This window comes from Mus pahari, chromosome 5 (genome assembly GCF_900095145.1).
Source record: "Mus pahari chromosome 5, PAHARI_EIJ_v1.1, whole genome shotgun sequence".
Taxonomy (NCBI): domain Eukaryota; kingdom Metazoa; phylum Chordata; class Mammalia; order Rodentia; family Muridae; genus Mus; species Mus pahari.
This window is the reverse complement of record NC_034594.1, coordinates 151,684,487-151,705,606: the sequence shown is the minus strand read 5'-3', so window position 1 is coordinate 151,705,606 and position 21,120 is coordinate 151,684,487. Positions and strand designations below refer to the sequence as shown.

The window sequence follows — 21,120 nt, the reverse complement described above, 5'->3', positions numbered from 1 at the left end:
TTCTGTGGTTCTATTTGCTTTTTTTTTTGCATTTGATTAGTGCTTTGGTTAGCACTAATTTATAAGTATATCTGTCTTATTTAAGTATTTATAATTCTGTCTATTTTTAGACATGGTTTTCTGATAGCACACTATGGCTTGTTGTTAACTATGTAGCTGAGGGTAGATGACTTCAGCTCCTGATCTAGCTTCTAACCCCCAAGTGCTGGAATTATAGCCATGCACTAGTGTGTCTGACACTCTCTTTGTTTGCTTTGTCAAGACAGTGTTTTTCTGTATAGTCCTGGCTGTCCTGGAACTCACTCTGTAAACCAGGCTGACCTCAAACTCACAGTGATCTGCTTGTCTCTGCCTCCTGAGTGCTAGGATTAAAGGCATGTGCAACCACTGCCTGTTTCTCTCTCTCTCTCTCTCTCTCTCTCTCTCTTNTTTTTTTTTTTTTTTTTTTTATTGGAGAAACTTGAATGTGTTTCTTAGTATCTCTTGTTCTTCTCCTTTAAGGAATGGCTTCTGGCTTTTCATGTAGTGGGTGGAAAGATTAATAAAGAGGCTGAGGTTATTGCTCTGAGGTAGTGATTGCCTAGCAACTTGAAAGAAAAAGATGAACTTGTGACTTGCAATCATGTATATTGTTTTCCCTGCTGTCGTACACATTTTTAGTTTGCTTCTGATACAAAAGATTGATTGTACAATGAGTTTTGTTTACTTTCAGCTTATGTTGGTTAAACGCAGCACGTGACTTTCACTGTGGGGTCTGGAGAAAGGACTCAGAGGTAAAGAGTACTTCCTGTTCTTCCAGAGGACCCAGATTTGATCCCTAGCATCTTTGTCATTTGGCTCACAATCACTTGTAATTCCAGCTCCAAGAGTTCAAGTCTTCAGCTCTCTGCAGGTATCTGTTCACACAAGGCACACGTACACATAGGTACACACAAGTGAAAATGTTATCACACAAGGCACACGTACACATAGGTACACACAAGTGAAAACATAAAACTAACTCTCCACTGTATCACCTTGCATTTGTAAGTCTCCTTACCATGGAACTGACCTATTCTAGCTTAAAAGGCACACTGCAGACGCGAATTGTTTATGCTGTAAAAGGCCAGTATTTGGGGGATAGTTTAGAAAGGGCTTAAACTATGTTGCCTGCTGCTCTATCAATACTGTCTGTGGACAAAATCTAACGATAGTTCCTTCTATAAGTCAAAGAGCATTTCATGTGTCATTAAGCTTTGTGCCTCTCAGGAGGGAAGTGGGACTTGGAAGTGGGAAGGTCTTCCTGCCTTTGTGGATTGTGGAGAGAAGTGGGCGAATGTAGAGAGTGAACGTGTTGTTGGAGTTACATGCTCCAAGTGGTCTCGTCTGGCTGACGTTCTGTGGTTGTGGGGGCTGTTAAATGGACGGAAGGACAGATAATAATGGTACAGTTTGGGTCTTCATCTCTACACCTTCTCCTCTTTATTTGGGATCTCTTTTCCTTTTTTTTTTTTTTTTTGTAGTGCTGGGGATAGAACCCAGGACTTTACACATGCTAGGCAAGTTCTCTGCCACCAAGCCACACCCCCACACCCCCCCAGCCCATGAGGAGAGAAACTCTGTTGGCTGTAGCCCAACAGTGGTAGAGGGCAGTGGCTGCACAGGGAGCCTCTGGGGCGGGGCGGGGGGAAACTGAAATGCTGTCAGTGAGGTGGATGGAGGAGGTTAGTGACCGAGGGAAGAGTGGCCATTAGGACAAGGGACTGTGTGATTGGGGACCCTTAAGTCAGGACTGTGGACACCAGGGATGGGAGTAGAGTGATGTCCCAAAAGATGACAAGATGGCACCAGTCCAGCAAGGGGAGAACACAAGGTAGCCACGTTTGAGTTGAAATGTATATGTCTACGCCATAATGGCACTGCAGGAAGATGGTCTAGTATGACAGTGAAGTCTTTCTGGACCTAGACTGGTGGCAAGGGCAAACAGCTCTGTGTGGTGTGGTGAGATATGGTGTGAGAGCAGGCAGCGGCAGTGATTAAAATCCAGTTCAGTGGCACACGCCTTTAATCCCAGCATTCAGGAGACAGAGGCAGGTAGATCTCTCTCTCTCTCTCTCTCTCTTTTTTTTTTTTTTTTAAGGAAAACACTCTGCAGTCTGGGTCCTTTATTTCTTTTTGTACATTAGGCCATGAATTCATAGGGAATGGGCTCCAGCAGCTCTGGCTCTTTTCCGTTAGTCCTCACAAAGTGTGCTTCTCCGGGTGGCACAGGCTGGCGCTTCAGCTGAACCCAGGTGCCCTTCTCTTTGGCTTCCTTCTTCTTCTGATCGTTCTCCTTCACCCGCTTCAGGAAGCTGTCTCTGCTCTTCGAGTGCTTGATGTGCTCAATCCGCACACTGATCCTCTTGGCCAGAATTTTGCCCTTAACTTGCTTGTTCACAATGATGCCCACGGAGTGCTGGGTGACATTGTAGACTCTTCCGGTTTTGCCATGGTAGCACTTATGGGGCATTCCTTTTTGAACAGTGCCCATTCCCTTGATGTCTACAATATCACCCTTCTTGTAGATTCGCATGTATGTGGCCAAAGGAACAACGCCATGTTTCCTAAAAGGCCTGGAGAACATGTACCGGGTGCCTCGCCGCTTTCCCTTTGTGTTCGTCATGTTGGCGAGTTACTGGAAGATGGCTGCCGCGGCCGACAGATCTCTCTTTTATTTATTTATTTATTTTATGTAGCACATTCTAAGCCAGCCATAGTGAGACCCCATGAGTTCTAGACCACACCACATCATATTCAGGAGCGAGATTACAAAAACAAACAAACAAACAAACAAACACAGAAAACAGAACATTGAAACAAGCATTACTTTCATTGCTAGAGAAATGGCTCAGTGGTTAAGGGTGCTGGCTACTCTGAGAGAGTCTGGGTTTGATTCTCAGCTCCCACGAGACAGCTCACAACAATAACTCTGGGCCCAGGGAATCTAATACCATCTTGGCTTCTGCAGGCACTTGGCATGTGCATGTGATGTACAGACATTTGTGTAGGCAACCCCCTCCTCCGGCCTCCACATAAATACATTTAATTTGATACATAGACATATATACAGGCAATCCCCCCTCCACAGAAATGCATTTAATTTTTTTTAAAAAAGGTGTGAGACAGCCACGGATGTGGTTGCTAAGTGACTCAGACTTAGTAGGTTCAAAATAGTTTTCTAGGAAAGAAGAGGGAATTGCCTGCTGAAATGTGGGCTTGAAGTAAAGTGTGGCGGGACCTGTTAAAACCTGTTGTTGTTTAACCTCTGAACATTTCCTAGCATAGTGCTTTCCGTTCTGCCGCAGTCAGCAGCTGCTGGCTGGATTGACCCAGATGTTGGGTGGCTGTGATGGGTGGGGAGAGCAGAAGGAACTTGAGGCTGTAGGTAAAGCCCACACGATGGTAGGTTACAGCCTCTAAGCTGGGGATGAGGCCATGAGGAAAGGGGTGGGTTGTGAATGTGGTGGAATTACACAGCTAAAGGTCTTTTTAGTTGTTTAGGACAGGGTCTCCTGTCACCCGGACTGACCTGAACTGTATAGCCAAGAGTTTAGTTGTTTAGGACAGGGTCCCCTGTCACCCGGACTGACCTGAACTGTATAGCCAAGAGTGGCATTTGACTTCTGGTCTTCCTCCCTCTACCTCTACATCCTGAGTACTGGAATAATAGGGATGTGCCACTGTGCCCGGCTCAAGGCCTATCTATCTATCTATCTATCTATCTATCTATCTGTATATATATATATATATTTATTTATTTTTTGTGTGTACATGTTTATGGGTGTACATCCACATGTGTGTGAATGCCAGAAGACAACTTTGAGTGGCACTGTCTCAGGCACTGCCATTGATTGATTGATTGATTGATAGGGTCTCTCACAGGCTTGGGACTTACCAAGTAGACTAGGCTCCCCAGCTACTTCTCTTGCTCTGAGATAACAAGAATGTGTATCATTCCTGGCTTCTGTATAGGTAGGTCCTCAGGGATTGAACTCAGCTCTTTATACTTGCACGGCAAGCACTTAACCAGTTAAGCTGTTCAACCCAGGCTAGTCTGGAACTCCAAATATCCTGTAGCTGACCTTGAACTCCCAGAAGGCCTGCTTCATCTGACCCCAGCGCTGTGATTGTGATTACAGGAGTCAGCCTCTACAGCCTTCTCTTTCCAGTTTGGTGGTCTTTGTTTTTTCCTTGCCTAGTTTTTGTTCAGTTGCTGTGAGGAGACACCAGGAGCAGGATAACTTACACAAGGAAGCGGTTAATTGGGGGCTTGCTTACAGTTTCAGAGGGCTGGTCCGTGATCGTGGTGAAAAGCAGACAGGCATGGTGCTGTAGCTGTAGCGGAGAGTTTACATCCTGATCTTTGGGCAGCAGGCCAAGGAGGGAGGGCAGAGAGGGGGAAGGGACAGAGGAGGGAAGGGAGGCAGTGAGAGAGACAGACACAGATAGACAAAGCCCATCTCCAGTGATGCACCTCCTCCAACAGAGCAACCTCCTCCTAATCCTCCACAAACCGTTCATCATCCTGAGACCACATACGTGAGTGTATGAGCCCGTGGCGGTGGAGGGGGGTATTCTCATCCAAACCACCATACTTTCTTTATTGAAGATTTGATACTGGCAGTTACAAATGGTCACAGAATGGATTGACTTGAAGTGTTAATCTGCTTAGCACTCTATGTCTTAGGAACATGTATAACAGTTAGAGGAGAACAATTTTTGAAATGATCACAAATCTGAGAGATCGAGGTGTTGGATGAATTTTCTAAATTAAGTTACCAAGAAAGGTAGGTATTGTAATGAATAGTTTAGCTAAGGTAAATTCTCTCACTGACTTCCTACCCAAAGTGGAAATCGTGAAGCCTGGTGCCCCTGACTCCTAATGAGTAAAAGACGTGGAGTGTGCAGTGATGGCTCATTGATTGAGATCACTGGTTGCTCCTGCAGAGGACCTGGGTTTGGTTCCCAGACCTATGGAGCAGCTTGCAACTCTATGTAACTCACTTCCAGGGTCTCTGACTCTCTTCACCAGGTACAAATCCATACTTGCATGGAAAACTACTGAGAATTAAAACACACACACACACACACACACACACACACACACACACACACAGAGAGAGAGAGAGAGAGAGAGAGAGAGAGAGAGAGAGAGAGAGAGAGAAATGTTATGTATGTTTTTGTTTTAAATCCCAGGTGTCGGATATAGGGTTGCTGCTTCAAATTGTCCACAGCAGGTGACTATGATTTGCCTCATGCTCTAGTAGGGGTGCAACTTTGCCAGTTGATAGTTTATGTTTGGAATTCTTGGAACTCTTGAGAGGGTACGCCAGAGCCCCAAGAGAGGCAGCTGCTGCTGGAAACACTTAAAAAATAAAATGATTATATCTAAAATTTATTTTAAAAGAAACATCATTTGAGTTTATATAATAGTTAATTTTGTGAAGTTTGTTAGTGCTGGGCACAAGCCAGTTACTGACATCTTATAAACTCCTTTTCCATAAGGAAGCCCTGAAGGCGGAGGGACTGATAGAAGAATCATTTCATAGGCTACCTGTATCACTGTTTTGAAATCATGGCTTGGATATTCCGTGTAATGGCTGACGGGTTTATCTGGGGATCAGAGACCTGTGAAGGAATGAGGTGGAGTGATGTGACTAGTGGGTGGAAAAGGACACTGTGGGCACGAATGACGTCCAGGCTTCCTTGCAGGTGACAGTCATAATTCCTGTTGTTTTGCTTATTTTCTTTAGCAAGGAGGTTTGGGAAAGGGCCTCGTGGCTGAGCTCTGAGCCTGAAAACATTTGATCCATGTGAGTGCCACAGCCGAGGACATTGTTATCAGACAGGAGGACCTGCTCTGCACACGGCAGTAAGCTCTTCTCCGTTTCCAGACTGCTTGATGCTTGCTCTGGGTGCTCAAGAAGAGAAGGACATGGGACAGGGTAGAGGATGGTGCCTGGAAATCAGTGTCCTACGGACTTCTCCAGTAGTAGTTAATTAATCCTGGGCTTGCAAATGGTGAGACCTCCAGGACTGGCCAGCTCCCTGCTGTCAGTTTGTATTTCCTCGCCCCTGTCATGGAGACATCAGATTTCTTCCCGTTGGGCTGCTGCCCACTGCTGTGTTCTGTGTCGCTTTGACTTATTACTGCTGCTGGAAATCTCTGTGAGCTGTGGCGTTCTTGTTCTCCTCTGACTTTCATGGGATGGCAGTAGCCAGCTAATGCCTGTGGTGGTGACTGTTCTTCCTGTGTGGTGTCCTTTGGTGTAGCCCCTTTACATGCTGGTAACAGATCTTGTAGGAAGATGCTGCTGAGTAGTAAAAAAAGCTGCTGAGCACAGTGGCCAGTGTTTGTTTTTGAGATAAAGTCTGTGGTCCAAGCTGGCTTGGAAATCACCATGTGGTCAAGGGTGACTTTGAACTACTGATTCTGCTTCCAACTCCCAATTGTTGGCAATACAGGCCTACATATTTGGTGTAAGAGGTTTTGTTTATGTCTATCAATATTTACAGCATAAAGAAATAAAAACTGATACATTGCAAAACAATTATTTAAACATACTAATTTAAAATAAACTTTCCATTGATTGATTGATTGATTGATTGAAGGAGGGTTTTATGTGGTCCAGGCTGTCTTCTAACTCCTAGGCAGCTGGGGATAGCCTTGAACTCAGATCCTCCTGACCCCGCCTTCCAAGTTCTGGGATAGCAGATGCTTGCTACTATGCTTGGATTACAAACTATGTTTTCTTGTGGCTAGAGAGATGGCTCTGTACTGAAGAGTCTTTGTTCCTCTTGTAGAGACCAGAGTTTGTTCCTAGTACCCAAATGGATAACACACAACTGCACGTAACACTCTCTCCAGGTGATCCAAAGCTGCATTCTGGCTTCTGTGTGCGCATGCATGCATGCATACATGCACGCATACACCCGTACTGTCACAAATGCATAAATAAAAATAAAAGGTGTTTTCATAAAGAAGTAAACACAAACTGTCTTTTTCTTTTGGTTTGTCTTTTTGAGATAGGATCTCTTTATGAAGCCTTAGATGTCTTGGAACTTGCTGTGTAGACCAGGCTAGCTTCAAACTCACAGAGATCTGCCTGCCTCTTCCTGAGACCTAGGATTAAAGTTGTGGGCTACCACACCTGTCATATAGATTTTATTTTCCGAGCCATTAGAACTTTAGTGAGAACGAGGAATACGAAGACAGAAGGATTGCTGAGGTCCTCCATGCTGAGACCCTGTCTTGAAAGGAAGAAAACCGAGGCAGAGTGGATAGCATTTGATAAAGCTTTCACAGGAGTTGGCCATGGTGGAGGGGAGGGTATCGGGTGTGGAGATGATGAATCCTGCGGGTTTGAGTTGGATGCTAGTCCCTCCCCGTGTGGGGACCTGGGGGAAGGGTGGTAAGGGGAGAAGACGAGGAAGAAAGTAAGACTGAACAACTAATGAATCAGTAACAAATCAGAACTAAAGGAAGCAGGAGACAACAGGGAACGGAAAAGCTGGCCTTGGTGGCTCGTGACTTTTATTCTATCACTTGGGAGGCAGTGCTAGATAGCAGGACTCTCCCCTCTATCTACCTATCTACTTATCTTAAGAATTAAAAACTCAGGCTGGAGAGTTGGCCCAGTGGTTAAGAGCACTGGTTGCTCTTCCAGAGGATCTGAGTTCAATTCCTAGCAACCACACTGTGGCTCATGACCATTTATAAAGGGGTCTGATGACCTCTTCTGGCCAGCAGGTGTACATGCAGACAGCACTCATTTAAAAAATAAAAATTAAAACCTGGCTATTAATCCCAGCACTTGGGATGCAGATGCAGGTAGTTATCTGATTTGGAGTCAGATGGCTAGCGTTGAGACTGTATCTCTAAACTAACTAACTAACTAACTAACTAACTAACAAAAATGTACAGAAAGATTTGAAAAACCTAAACAGAAACGTGAGTGGTGAAAGTTGTATTTCTTGACAAAAGTTCTTTCCGGAGAGCCTGATACATAATGATTATAGTTAATGTAGCATTTTGGTAGACAAGTTAAACCGGTTTGTTTAGATTATGGAATACGGTTTCACTGTTAAGACTGAGGCAGATCTGCTTGTGCAGATGTGGCTGATACACTACTGATGAATCAGGTTGTGGAACTGTGTGTGTGTGTGTGTGTGTGTGTGTGTGTGTGTGTGTAGTAAAATGTCTGGCGCTCAGAGAGTATCCCAGGGGTCGAGCTCAGCACACGCAGGCTCAGTCACAGCACTGAGCAAGTAATGAAAGGTAGCGACTCTGCATGGTTTTGAGTTGGACTTGTGTGTTTAGAGCAGGCCTTGAAGGGGCCGCAGAATTTTTTTTTTTTTTTTCGAGACAGGGTTTCTCTGTATAGCCCTGGCTGTCCTGGAACTCACTCTGTAGACCAGGCTGGCCTCGAACTCGAAATCCGCCTGCCTCTGCTTCCCGAGTGCTGGGATTAAAGGCGTGCTCTACCACGCCCGGCTGCAGAATTCTTATTATTTCTCGAGAGTGATTTTTTTCAGAGGGTTTGGAAGAAAGGATTTTGTACTCTGTGTTTTAAGGCATTTGTCACTTTCTGTAATTGGCCATTTAAATAAATTTAGAGAAAGCTGTGTGTGTTTGTTGCTGGTGGCAGTGACTTAACCCATGGCCTTATGCGTGCTAGGCAACACTGCCACCGAGCCACAGCCCAGTCACGTGTTCTTTTTCCTTGTCTGAGATGGGGATGCAGTCTGTAGCCTCGATGGACTTTATGAAGTCAGATGCACTATTATTTAACAAGGTCCTCTGATACTATGTAGTCTGTATTCTAAACTGGCCTTGAACTTGAAACAGTCTTTCCGCCTTCAGCCTCTTGCTTTCTGGTATTATATATGTGAGGCCCCACCCTAGCTCATCTCAGGTTGGAGCTAGCACTTGTGTTTTAGATTTTTTTTTTTTTCGAGACAGGGTTTCTCTGTATAGCCCTGGCTGTCCTGGAACTCACTCTGTAGACCAGGTTGGCCTCGAACTCAGAAATCCACCTGCCTCTGCCTCCCGAGTGCTGGGATTAAAGGTGTTTTAGATTTTTAATTCATTTTATTTTAATTTTTGAAACTAGATTTCATGTAGCTCAAGGTTAGTCTCAAACCCTGTAGCTGAGGACGTTCTTGACCTGACCTTCCTGCGTCTGGCTGCAGCTCCCCACTGCTGGGCTCATAGGCCTCTGCCACTGCGGGCTTGGGACTACCAGTTCTGGATTCAACCTGTGGAGTTCGGGAGTGCTGGTTAGGCAGGTGTGTGCTGGTTAGGCAGGTGGATCTCTGATGTGCCAGGCCAGCTTGGTCTACAGAGTGAATTTCAGGACAGCCAGGGCTACACAGAGAAACCCTGTCTCTGGATGGATTGGTGGGATGGGGAAGGGATCAGCATGGTTGAGGTGAAATCTGAGGGGTGTTTCCTCAGAGTCAGCACATAGAAGCTGGGTTCCAGAGGTTGCCTAGGTTGTCCCTCATGCTCACAACTGGAGTTGGTGGTGTGAGAGTCACCCGGGTAGAACTGGTTTTTAAGATATGAAGGAAGGGGTTATGGAGAGCAGCTGAAGTATGGCTCTGTGTACCAGGCTGGAGTCCCCGAAGAGAGCCCAGAGCAGGCTGTTGTGAAAGTGCAGCCAGTTGCAGCAGAAGTCGCAGGATTTCGGAGATGCCAGTCCTGTGGAATAACTGCCAAGGACAGCAGCAGCCTGGGAGTAGAGCCCGCCTGAGTAGAGACAGCTGTGTGCTGCAGAGGGCGGAGCTGGAGAAGTGACCAAGGTCTTTGGTGGAGGCCAGACACTGAGTTATTTATATAATTGGAGTTTGTGTTTGCTTTGTTCAGATTGCGACCTGGTTCTTCCCTCCTGAAGTAAGAAACTGCTTAATTTAGTTTTGATTTTTATAGGAGCCTACAACTGAGAGACTTTAAACTTAAGGGAGATTTTGTAGTTTCACAAAGATTTTGATTTTAAAAGACTTTTTTTTTTTGTTTGTTTTTAAGAGACTGAACTTTTGAAGTGTTTGAATTGGTGAAGGCTGAGACATTTAGGTTTTTAATGTTTTTATAATTTAGATTTGTGATATTTATTAACCTGAGATCTTGGGGATGAACAAAAAAGGGAACATTCCTGTCCTAAGTGGTCTTTTTGTATGTAAAGTTGACAGAGGGTCAGTTGTGCTAGGTAAATTTATGCCACAGGCTAGTGTCATCCCATAGGAGGTAACCACATTTGAGAAAATGATATTATAAGATTGGACCTGTAGGGCATTTTCTTAATTAGTGATTTATGGGGGTGCCCATTGTGAGTGGGGCCATCCCTGGGCTGGTACATGTATACACATTTACACACACACACACACACACACACACACACACACACACACACACACACACAGATGAAATAAGGTAAACCATAATGTAACTTTGCAACCACTGATATATCTATAAATGGACCTTTGTGTACAAGAGGTTAACAGTGGGGGGGGGGTTTATGGCTCAGTGGGGAGTTTATGACTCATCCCTGGGCTGGTCTCACTGTGCAACCCTGCTGTCCGTGTGCCATTTTAGGTTCTAAGATACACTGAATCAGAATATACATGGCCTGCATGCGATTTCAAGATGGCTGTGTAACCTTTTTGCACATTAAACTAAGGTGAGCTGATTTCTGTAACTTTAAAGTTCTTAGCAACCTAGTTATTTGATATCTACTTTCTCTGGGAATATTTGAAGACTATACATAACTTACATATCCCACATCTAAAGATAGTGCACATCAAATTTTGATGCACATCAAATCATCAAAGATAATGCACAGCAAATCATCAAAAGGTGATTGCCTGTTGCCATCTTAATTTTTATAGAGTCAGAGCTCCTTCTGGTGGACAATGGGAGGAAACACACACACACCTTCCAGAAGAGCAGTTTCAGTTTTCAGCTGTTAAAATGCATTAACTGAGCCTGGCATGGTGGCTCACACCTGTATTCCCGGCTCTTGGGATGCTGAGGCAGAAAAATCACTGAAAGTATGTGAGCACCCACCCCTCAAACAAAAGAAAACAATAGCTGCCCTCCCAACTTTCTAAGTGGGTCCAACTTGGGTAGAACCTGTCCTGGAACTCACTTTGTAGACCAGGCTGGCCTTGAACTCAGAAATCCGCCTGCCTTTGCCTCAAGTGCTGGGATTAAAGGTGTGCACTACCACCGCCCGGCTACATCCTTCATTTTCTTACTACTGCCCTAAAAGGAACTCTCATCCTGGCCTGAGTCCTCTCTCCAGACCACATAGGAACATAGTTAACCAAACTGAGAGTACAGCTTATGGTGGGAGAGAATCCATAGGCCACAGGGAATCTGAGACGGCTCAGAGTATGTTAGAAGAATTCATTCTGGGAATTGCCTTGTGTCATGTGGTCTTGAGAGGTTAAAAAAAGGGGTTTACCTTGGACTAGGTATGGCCAAGAAATGACAGGGGTGATTTGATATCTTGGTATGAGGCTCAGCCTCTGATTGGTAAAGGAACAACAGCCACGAATTAGTTCTGATGGGACCACCATATCAATTATTCACATTTTGTCTATGTCCAGACATGATTGCAGTGTGCGCTGGCCTAATACCAGTGTGCCGTTGAGTGTTCTGGTTCAACTGAAGGACAGCCATAGCCTCTTCCTAAGGGCCTGGAAGCCCCCCCCCTTCACTACCTGGTGACATCAGCCCTGTTTCTGCAGGTTAGCAGCAGCTCTTGCTAGAGCTGCTTCTCAGTTGATTATCCATCTATCTACAGAGCCACCCCATGATGGCATAGCCTGCCAAGTACTTCCATGCCAGGCGTTTGCCACAGTGATGAGGAGGGACTAATGACAGACAGTGTTAGGCCGTGTTCCTTCTTGGCTCTCTGCATTTGGCCTCCTGAGGTAGACATTGTCTTATTTCTCTGTATTCCCAGAGAGCCAATCTCAGTCAACGCCTCAGTGGCCAGAGTTTGCAGTCTCCTAGAGAACTCTTTGCAGCTAAATACTTAGACACTTTCCTGCCTTCCATTTTCAGACTTCTCTCAACCTGGGTTTGATGAGATGGCTGAGTGGATAAAGGGGCTTGCTGCCAAGCCTTTTGACCTACGTTCAATCCTGGGGCCCACAGGTGGAAGAAGAGAACAAGACTCCTACAAGTTGTCCTCTGACTTCCACATATAAGTGTTGAGATAGATAAAAATGAAGAATAACCCCAACATCCTGTTTACAGGCTCTGCTGGTTTTCCTAAGCTGACCTAGGAGTTCCACAGCAAGTCTCATTTCTCCTGTCTCGGCTAAAGTTCTTAAACTTGACCTTTGTCACACTGGATGATGGTAAAGTCGCTCTTTTGTGTCAGTTTGGATATTCAAGTCATGCCAACAGTTTTATAAGCCTATTTTAAAACCCCCAGGCCTATTTTGAACTATTCATGTAATAACGACCTTCAATGATTATTTTTTACAGTCTCAAATCAAATAAGTGGATTTGATTTTAATTTGCAACCCAACTATTAATGAGTAGACTTTAATGAGCAAGGTGCTTATGGGAGATAGAGTCCTTGCAAGGCCAGGGAACCATTCGGCTGCATTGTCTAGGGAATGTTAAGTGACAGGTGAGTGACAGCACTGACTTTATGTCCTGTTGTGGGTCATGCTTCCCGAAAGTACTTCTTGTAGGTAGGGCATTTTCTGTTCTTGTTCTTTCTGGGAACAAATTCTTCAGCTGTCCCCCGTTTATTGGTTATTGGTTCTTCATTCTCATGTTGCCGTGTATTTTATCTTTCATCGAGCATTGTATACTTACTCATTTCAAAGGATTCATTTGTTTATTTTGGTTTTCGAGACAGGGTTTCTCTGGTGTATCCCTGGCTGTCCTGGAACTCATCCTGTAGACCAGGCTGGCCTCGAACTCAGAGATCTGCCTGCCTCTGCCTCCTGAGTGCTGGGGTTAAAGGTGTGCGCCACCATTATCTGGCAAGGTTTTAAGATTTACTTATTTTAATTTTGTGTGTGTGAATGTTTTGCCTGTGTGTGCAGTTGTGGAAGCTGGAAGAGGGCATCAGATCACTTGGAACTAGAGTTAAAGAATGTTGTAGGCCAGCACTTGGGAGGCAGAGGCAGGCATATTTCTGAGTTTGAGGCCAGCCTGGTCTACAAAGTGAATTGCAGGACAGCCAGGGCTATACAGAGAAACCCTGTCTCGAAAAAAACCAAAAAAGAATGTTGTGAGCTTCTCTATGGGTGCTGGGAACGGAACCCAGGTCGAAATGCCGGGATTACAGTAAATACTACTGTACCTAGTCCCATGTTCTGTTTTAATTAACTATTTGAAAAATGAAGTTATTACATTATATTCTGTCTCCTGGAAGCTCTGGAGATGGGGACTGTGGCTTGTGCCACAATAATATTTCTCTGTTCCCTTTGTATTTAAAACTGAAATACAATCACATAATTTACCCCTCCATTCCCTCCCATGGCTCCCTCCTTGCTCCTTTTCAAGTTCATAACTTGTTTTTCTTTTTCGCTTTGTACATGTATATAAATACACACATACATATACTCATGCATATGTATATAAATACACACATGCATATGCACATGCATATGTATGTAATATACACATACATATACACATGCATATTGTCTTAGTCAAGGTTTCTATTNCAGGAGCTGATGCAGAGGCCATGGAGGGATGTTCTTTGCTGGCTTGCTTTGCCTGGCTTGCTCAGCCTGCTCTCTTATAGAACCCAAGACTACCAGCCCAGAGATGGCCCCACCCACAAGGGGCCTCTTCCCCTTGATCACTAATTGAGAAAACGTCCCACAGCTGGATCTCATGGAGGCATTTCCCCAACTAAATCTCCTTTCTCTGTGATAACTCTAGCTGTGTCAAGTTGACACAAAGCTAGCCAGTACACATATGTATATAAGTACACACATGCATATACTCATACATACATATACATATGCATATGTATATAAATACACACATACATATACATATGCATATGAACATAAATACACACATATACACATGCATATGTATATAAATACATACATGCATATACACATGCATATGTATATAAATACACACATGCATATACACATGCATATGTGTATAAATACATACACATGCATATGTATATAAATACACACATACATATACACATGCATTATGTATATAAATACATGCATATACACATGCATATGTATATAGATACACACATGCATATACACATGCATATGTATATTAATACAATTGGCTTAGTCTGTTTAGAATGTCTTGAACGTGTGTGATTTAAGGGCCGACTAGTTGGTGTTGGATAACCGGTTAGGATAGTCATTTTTTTCCCCGTTCTCAGCGTTTCTTATGAACTAAAGGTGAGCCCTGTGAGAGTTCCCTCTTCCACATTAGCATGGCTGTTGGTGGCATCTTGTTCAGATCTTGTTTAGGCAGCCATGTTGAGGTTTCATGGGTACAGCTTCTTGGTCATTTCTATATCTGTCATTTCTTAGATATACTAGATCTCTTGGTATCATTTTAGGCTACATTTTCTCCTTCTAGGGCACATAAATCCCCTCTTTTTTTGGTTCTATACTTTTTTTGTTGCATTATTATTTTTGAGACAGGGTCTCTCTATATAGTTCTGGCTGTCTTTGAACTCTCTATATAGACCAGGTTGGCCTTGAACTCACAAAACTCTACCTGCCTCTGCTTCCTGAGTTCCAGGGATTAAAGGTGTGCGCCACCATTGGCTTTTGGTCCCTCCTTCTGTTTATTGTTACCTTGCAGATCCTCTGCCTTCCTTTTGGGTCCAGGGGCTAGTGTTGTTTCCTTACGTTCATTTCTTTCCTCTCCCTCCTCCCTCCTCATCTTCCTTTTCTCTGTCTGGGAGGTTGAAGGACCCTGTCACAGGGGTCACCTCAGACCATCAGAAGACACAAATACTTACAGATACTTATTGTTCATGACAGTAGCAAAATTACAGTTACAGAGTCACAATGCAAATACTTTTATGTTTGGGGGTCACCATGCCACGAGAGTCACAGCATTAGGCGTGTTGAGAACCCCTGAGACAGATTAAACTAGGGTGGCCTAGAACTGGATAGCTTAGGCTGGGCAGTCCCCTTGCCTCAGGCTTGTGAGTGCTGGGATTATAAGTGTGAGCTCACTTTTTCTTGAGGTGAAATAACTTTGGGTGACAGTGCCAGGGGTGGAGCGCAGGACGGCATTCAGGCATGCACTCAACCACCGAGCTACACACCAACCTAGAGGCTGTGTGTCCATCTGTGTTTCTACACAGTAATGACAAATGACACTGTATTTGGAACAGGACAACCTACATCTGAGTACTTCTGCTTGCCAGATATGTGACCTGGGACAGAGCAGTGTTCATCTTCATTTGTAAAATGAGATATTTCTACTGTGCAGTGGGATTGCGGTGAGGGTCAAAGTTCATGCTGTGCCAGGTCGTTACATACATGCAACATGCTTATCCCAGGCTGTTGTAGAGGTGAAGGATCAATTAGCTCAAGGAATAGAATTAAGTGCTTGTGGTTCCTTTTTGATTGGAAAATTCTTGAGTTACCATAGTTACTTAGAGCTCAGCATCACTGACAGTGGCCACTGGGCTATGAATTTGATATTACCCAGCCTTTTGAGACATTTTTGCTAGGTAGGCCAGCTTGACCTGAAGGCATGATCCCTTTGCCTTAACAATCTACCATCACATTCAACCGAACATCTATTAGTGTTGAAAAAAAAATCCCTTTTAAAAAGACAGGGCCTCACTAGGTAGCCCTGGCTGGCCTGGGACGCTCTCTGTAGACCAGCCTGGCCTTGGTCTCACAGAGGTCCATGTTCCACAGTGACTGACTCTACATTTTTACAAAATTAATTTTAAAAAGTTACATTTACTAATTTAATGCATTCATGCAGGCATGTATTCATGCTACCGCATGTATTTAGAGGTCAGAGGACAACTTGTGGGAATCATTTCTCTCTGAGGTGGGTCCCAGGGATTAAATTTATGTCCTTAGATTTAGTGGCAAGCACCTTTATGCACCGAGTCATCTTGCTGGCTCTTGTACTATCCATTCTTGAGGGCTGGTTCACAAAGTCCTGTGTGTTGAGGGGCAATATGATTAGTTTCTGCTTAAGGCTTTGGTTATACCATCTACTGTATGAACGTGGTAAGTTAGGAGTGAGCCCCTTTCCTCTCAGTGGTAAAATGGGTCGACGGTAATGAAAACAGCTACGTTACAGAATAATGTCCAGCCCTGAGCGCAAAGCCTAAGATAGCATATGTATTGATAAGCACATTCATTTCTTTCCTCTCCCTCCCCCTCCCATCTTCCTTCTCTCTGTCCATCTACCTGTTTGTTCATCTGTCTGTCTTCGAGGTTGAATGACCCTTTCACAGGAGTCACCTAAGATCACCAGCAAACACACATAGTGACAATCACAGCAGGGGTAGGGCAAATGGAATACTGCTGTGTGTCTGGCTGTGTGTCTGGCTTGCTGTGTGTCTGATATGGTGCCACTGGCTCTTTGTGTGTGTGAGCTCATTTAATCATCTTGAGTTTTCTGAAAATTTTTTCCCTATATCATATTTTATGTATTAGGAAACAAGACTGGAGGGGGTTTTAATTTGCCTAAATTAAATAGCAAGTTGTACCTGAGTTCAGCCCCTGCTATCTCTCTGTTTCTGTGGAAATGTCTCATATGTGAATAGTAATTCTGTATTTGGTGACAGTACAACATTGCTATTAAAACTAACTGTTCCAGGAATTGGAAGAAATGTATAGACAAGATTTCATTTATTAAATCCCTCCTAGGTGAGGTGTGGCTACTCATATTCAGGTTGAAATTATGTTTTCTCCAACACACTTCTGACTGACATCTGTTAAAAGTATGAATAAATAATGATGCATTTAAAGAATGTGCATCGCTGTCTGAAACTAGGAAAATTATTTGGGTTGTGAAGGGAACCGGTCCCAAGCAAAGGAGAAAAAAGAGAAGGATTCTAATTACCATGTTTACCATGCATTGTTATGACAGCTGAGCTTTTTCCTGTGCTGTGTCATCTTAATTGCACCATGGTCTATAAGAAAGCTTTGGGAGACTCTTTGTATCAGAGAATATAATTATGCAATCAGACATATCCCTGCCCTCTTAAAAAGACCAGCTTTTAGAGAGGCAGGGGAGCTTGTGTTTGTGCATGGGTGTTCTTGTGGGTACATGTGCATGAGTGTGTATGTGTGCATGAGTGCATGTGTGTATTTGTGGGTATGTTTGGCATGAAATGTGTGTTTGTGTATGTGTCTGTTCTTTTTACGTGGATGCTGGGACTCTAAGCCCAGGACTACAAGTGTGTCCAACAAGTACCTTACTCACAAACAACATCTCCTAGACCCCTTAGTGGTTCTTTTAACTGCCACCTCATTTCATCTCTTTATTACTTAGTCAGACAAGATCTCATATAGGTCAGGCTGGCCTCCACTTGACTGCATAGCCGAGGCTTGCCTTAAGCTCCTGATCCTTTTGGCTCTACCTTGTGAGAGCTGGGATTACAGGTAAGAGTCACTACACCTGGCTTCTCTGCCATTTCCGTGTGACTCATTATGTAACGTTCTTTAATGCTTTGTTTGAATTAATGTGAATGTTTCATGAGCAAACTAGATTCTAAGCGATTGCCAACAGTTCATCCTGTAGCTTAATGTTCACGTAATCAGTAGATGTACATATCATCAGAGGAAAGACCTCCTTTGATCACAACAGATTCATCTGGGTACAGTCGAAAATCAGTTTTGTTTTCGTGAAGAGTAAAATCTTTGAAAATCTGCAGGACTTTAGGGTACAGGCAGTAACAGTGTAAGTTAGAAGAAAGCCAAAATGTGGGTTATCTGCTTGTGGTTAGAAATTCTTGGGACCCTCAGTGGTTCCTTGGTCGGTCCATCCTATTCTGTGGTTCGATGCTTTCTCCTCTGTCACTGACTGGTGAGTTCCATGATCTTATTTGATATCTATCTGTTCTACTGAGAAGTATATTGCTTTCATTTCTTGGGACTAATTCTTGTTTTCCACTGTAGCGTCAAGTTATCGTGTTCACAAAGCCCTGGAACAACTTGGTTTCATTTGTGGTGTGTGTGTAAGCCAGAGGTTAATTTCAGCTGTTACCTACCTGTCTACCTATCTACCTACCTTCCTACCTACTACCTACTAGTTTTTGAGACAAAGTCTCATGTAGTCCAGGATGGCCTGGAACTGACTATGTGGAGAAGGCTAGTCTTGAACTCCTGATCCTCCTGCCTCAGCCACCCAGATAGTGAGTGCTGTGACTGGACCCTGGAGCTGCTACCACCTTCAATGGGCAGAGCTAGGAGTTGAGTAAACTGCACTTGCCTCAGAGAGCGGGCACTGGGGAAACTGCCTTACCTCTGCTCTGCAACCAGCTGGCCAGAGGCAGTTTGCCACTGGTCACTCTAGAGCTCCGCTTGTGTAAATGGCTAGGTAGTCAGTCAGCCACGTTCTGAGGCTTGTAATGTCTGTATGTCTTGTCTTCAGCCATTCGTCATCTGACTGGGATGGGCACTGTCTGAATTGCCAGTGGAGGCAGTGTCTGCTGGTCTCAAACTTTGTGCCTCTAGGGGCATTGGAGCAGGGGGCATTAATTCAGAACAGAACATTAATAGTGTATATGTGCTAGGGCATTAATAACATTTACATGCAGGCCACTCTTTATAGCCAAGAAGAAAAATAGACCTTCATAAGATAAAGTACTTTTTTTTTTTTTTTTCTAAGACAGGGTTTCTCTGTGTAGCCCTCGCTGCCCTGGAACTCATTTTGTAGACCAGGCTGGCCTTGAACTCAGAGGCCTTTGTCTCATTAAAGGCATGTACCACCACACCAGGCTCGAGATAGAATGCTTTGTAAAGACCCATCTGTCCATTCCTTTTGCTGTCACTGGAATTATGGGTATGTGTTTTGGTGCTCAGCTACGGCAGTTCTGTGGTACCACAAAATGTCAGCTCAGCGCTTAAATGTCTCTTAAATATGTCTTATTATTATTATTATTATTATTATTATTATTATTATTATTTTATTTTTCGAGACAGGGTTTCTCTGTATAGCCCTGACTGTCCTAGAACTCACTTTGTAGACCAGGCTGGCCTCGAACTCAGAAATCCGCCTGCCTCTGCCTCCTGAGTGCTGGGATTAAAGGTGTGCGCCACCACGCCCGGCTCTTATTATTATTTTTGTTTGTTTCTTCACATCTGGTGGGCCCTATTAAGGGGTGATGTGTTATAGTTGATTAATTTATTAAAGGCTTTTTTCATTAAGGTGAAATTTATATAACAGAATTAGCCATGAGGAAGTGAGTGATCTCGTGTACCCACAGTGAAGTGTGGCTACTACTGCTTGGCGCTGTGTTTCCACTCTGTAGATTCCCTCTGTGTCTCCTGTTACTGACAACATTTGCCTTTTCGCCCTTGGCTTTCCCCATATTGGTATGTCTCAGATTGCATTTCCACACCATCATTTCCTATGTCCCTTTCTCCTTTTGAATCACTGGGGAGGTCTAGGCGCCATCAGTTTGGAGCTCAGTCTTATATGGAAACATTTCCTTGGATGGTGTGTGTCATGTTAGGGAGTATATAATGCATCTTTGTATTTTAAGGAAACTCAGTGGGGCCATTGGATAGTCCTCTGTGGCTATTCCAGACAGAGCTTTGTCTGCTGTCTTCGTTATAGTACAGACACATGGTTGTCTTGGTATTACCTAGCTGGGAAATCATCATTTTGGGAAGATTGCTCCGCTGTCTGGCACTTCTGATCACAGATAAACCCTGCCTAGCTACTGCTGCCTGGGGGAGCTTTAGGACTGTGTCCTGGGAGTCCCCTACCCACGGGTCCTTACTGCTCATCCTACTCCAGATCACAGGAGTTGTTACCATGGTAACTGCAAATAACTGTCTACTGTTGATCTATATCCTCCATTTTCTTAGTTCCCCTCCATATTAACTTATTGCTCTTTAATATTTTTTTTGTACTGAAATAGCATAAAGTTTCTGTTTTACTGGTTTTACTGGTTTTAAGTGTGCAGTTCAGCAACATTAATTGTATCCAGCATTCCGTCTTCCTCTGCAATCTGGCTTCAAACCTTTCATTGCCTTGAACAGAAGAATCTATTTTTTTTTCTTTTTTACAAAATTTTTAAATTTGTTTTGTGTTTGTTTATTTGGTTGGTTTTTATTTTTTCGAGACAGGGTTTCTCTGTGTGGCCCTGGCAGTCCTGGAACTCACTTTGTAGACCAGGCTGGCCTCGAACTCAGAAATCTGCCCGCCTCTGCCTCCCAAGTGCTGGGATTAAAGGCGTGCACCACCACTGCTCGGCTTTTTAATTTGTTCTTATTGGGAATTCATACACTATATTCGGATCTATAACTGATAGACAGCAACCTCTCTTCCTTCACCCCAGCTCCTGATAGCTCCTGCTCTGCTTTCTGTGTCTATGAATTGTCTTTCTCAGCTGTTTTATGCACGTGGAACCGGATTTGTTCTGTGGCTCCTTTTATGCATCCTGATGTGTGGCTTTTGTGAATGTTATTGTTATGAACTGTTACATATAAGCTTTGTTGTGGACATCCTTTGATTTTTTTTTTTTTCTTGGGTGTTTGTCTAGGACTAGGACATTGGAGTCATATAGACAAATAGACATCCCAAAGTGGCTTTGCCAGTTCACATTTGCATTTGTGTGTCTTTTGGTTGTAGCTTCCCTGCTGTGTGTGATAACAGCCTGTCTCCTGTGGCTTTGGTTTCTGTGTCCCTCGCGGTTGATGCTTCTCTCTTCTTGAACTGCCCGGTTCTCCTGTGTATGATGCTTCACTGTCTTGGTGTCCTCTAACTTCATTTTCTTTTATTGGCCGTGCGTCTCCTGCCTCCCTGATGAGTGGGGAGCACAACCTTGGGATTTGTTGTTTCTCTGAGCTCTTAGGATGTCTCCATTGGTGCATTGCATTAAAGTAACTTTGTAGCAGAGGGATCTGTTTCCCTTGCCTTCT

The 21,120-nt window shown here is 43.9% G+C and overlaps 1 protein-coding gene and 1 pseudogene across 2 annotated transcripts in view; one reads left to right on the top strand and one right to left on the bottom strand.

Moving 5' to 3' along the window:
- The window catches only part of Smyd3 (SET and MYND domain containing 3), a 564,386-nt gene that overhangs the window by 3,557 nt on the left and 539,709 nt on the right, over window positions 1–21,120 (top strand). The gene's annotated exons all lie outside the window — the stretch shown is intronic.
- Window positions 2,122–2,671, bottom strand: LOC110321295 (annotated as a pseudogene). The gene has a single exon (XR_002380521.2). The product of XR_002380521.2 is annotated as a 60S ribosomal protein L21 pseudogene (transcript).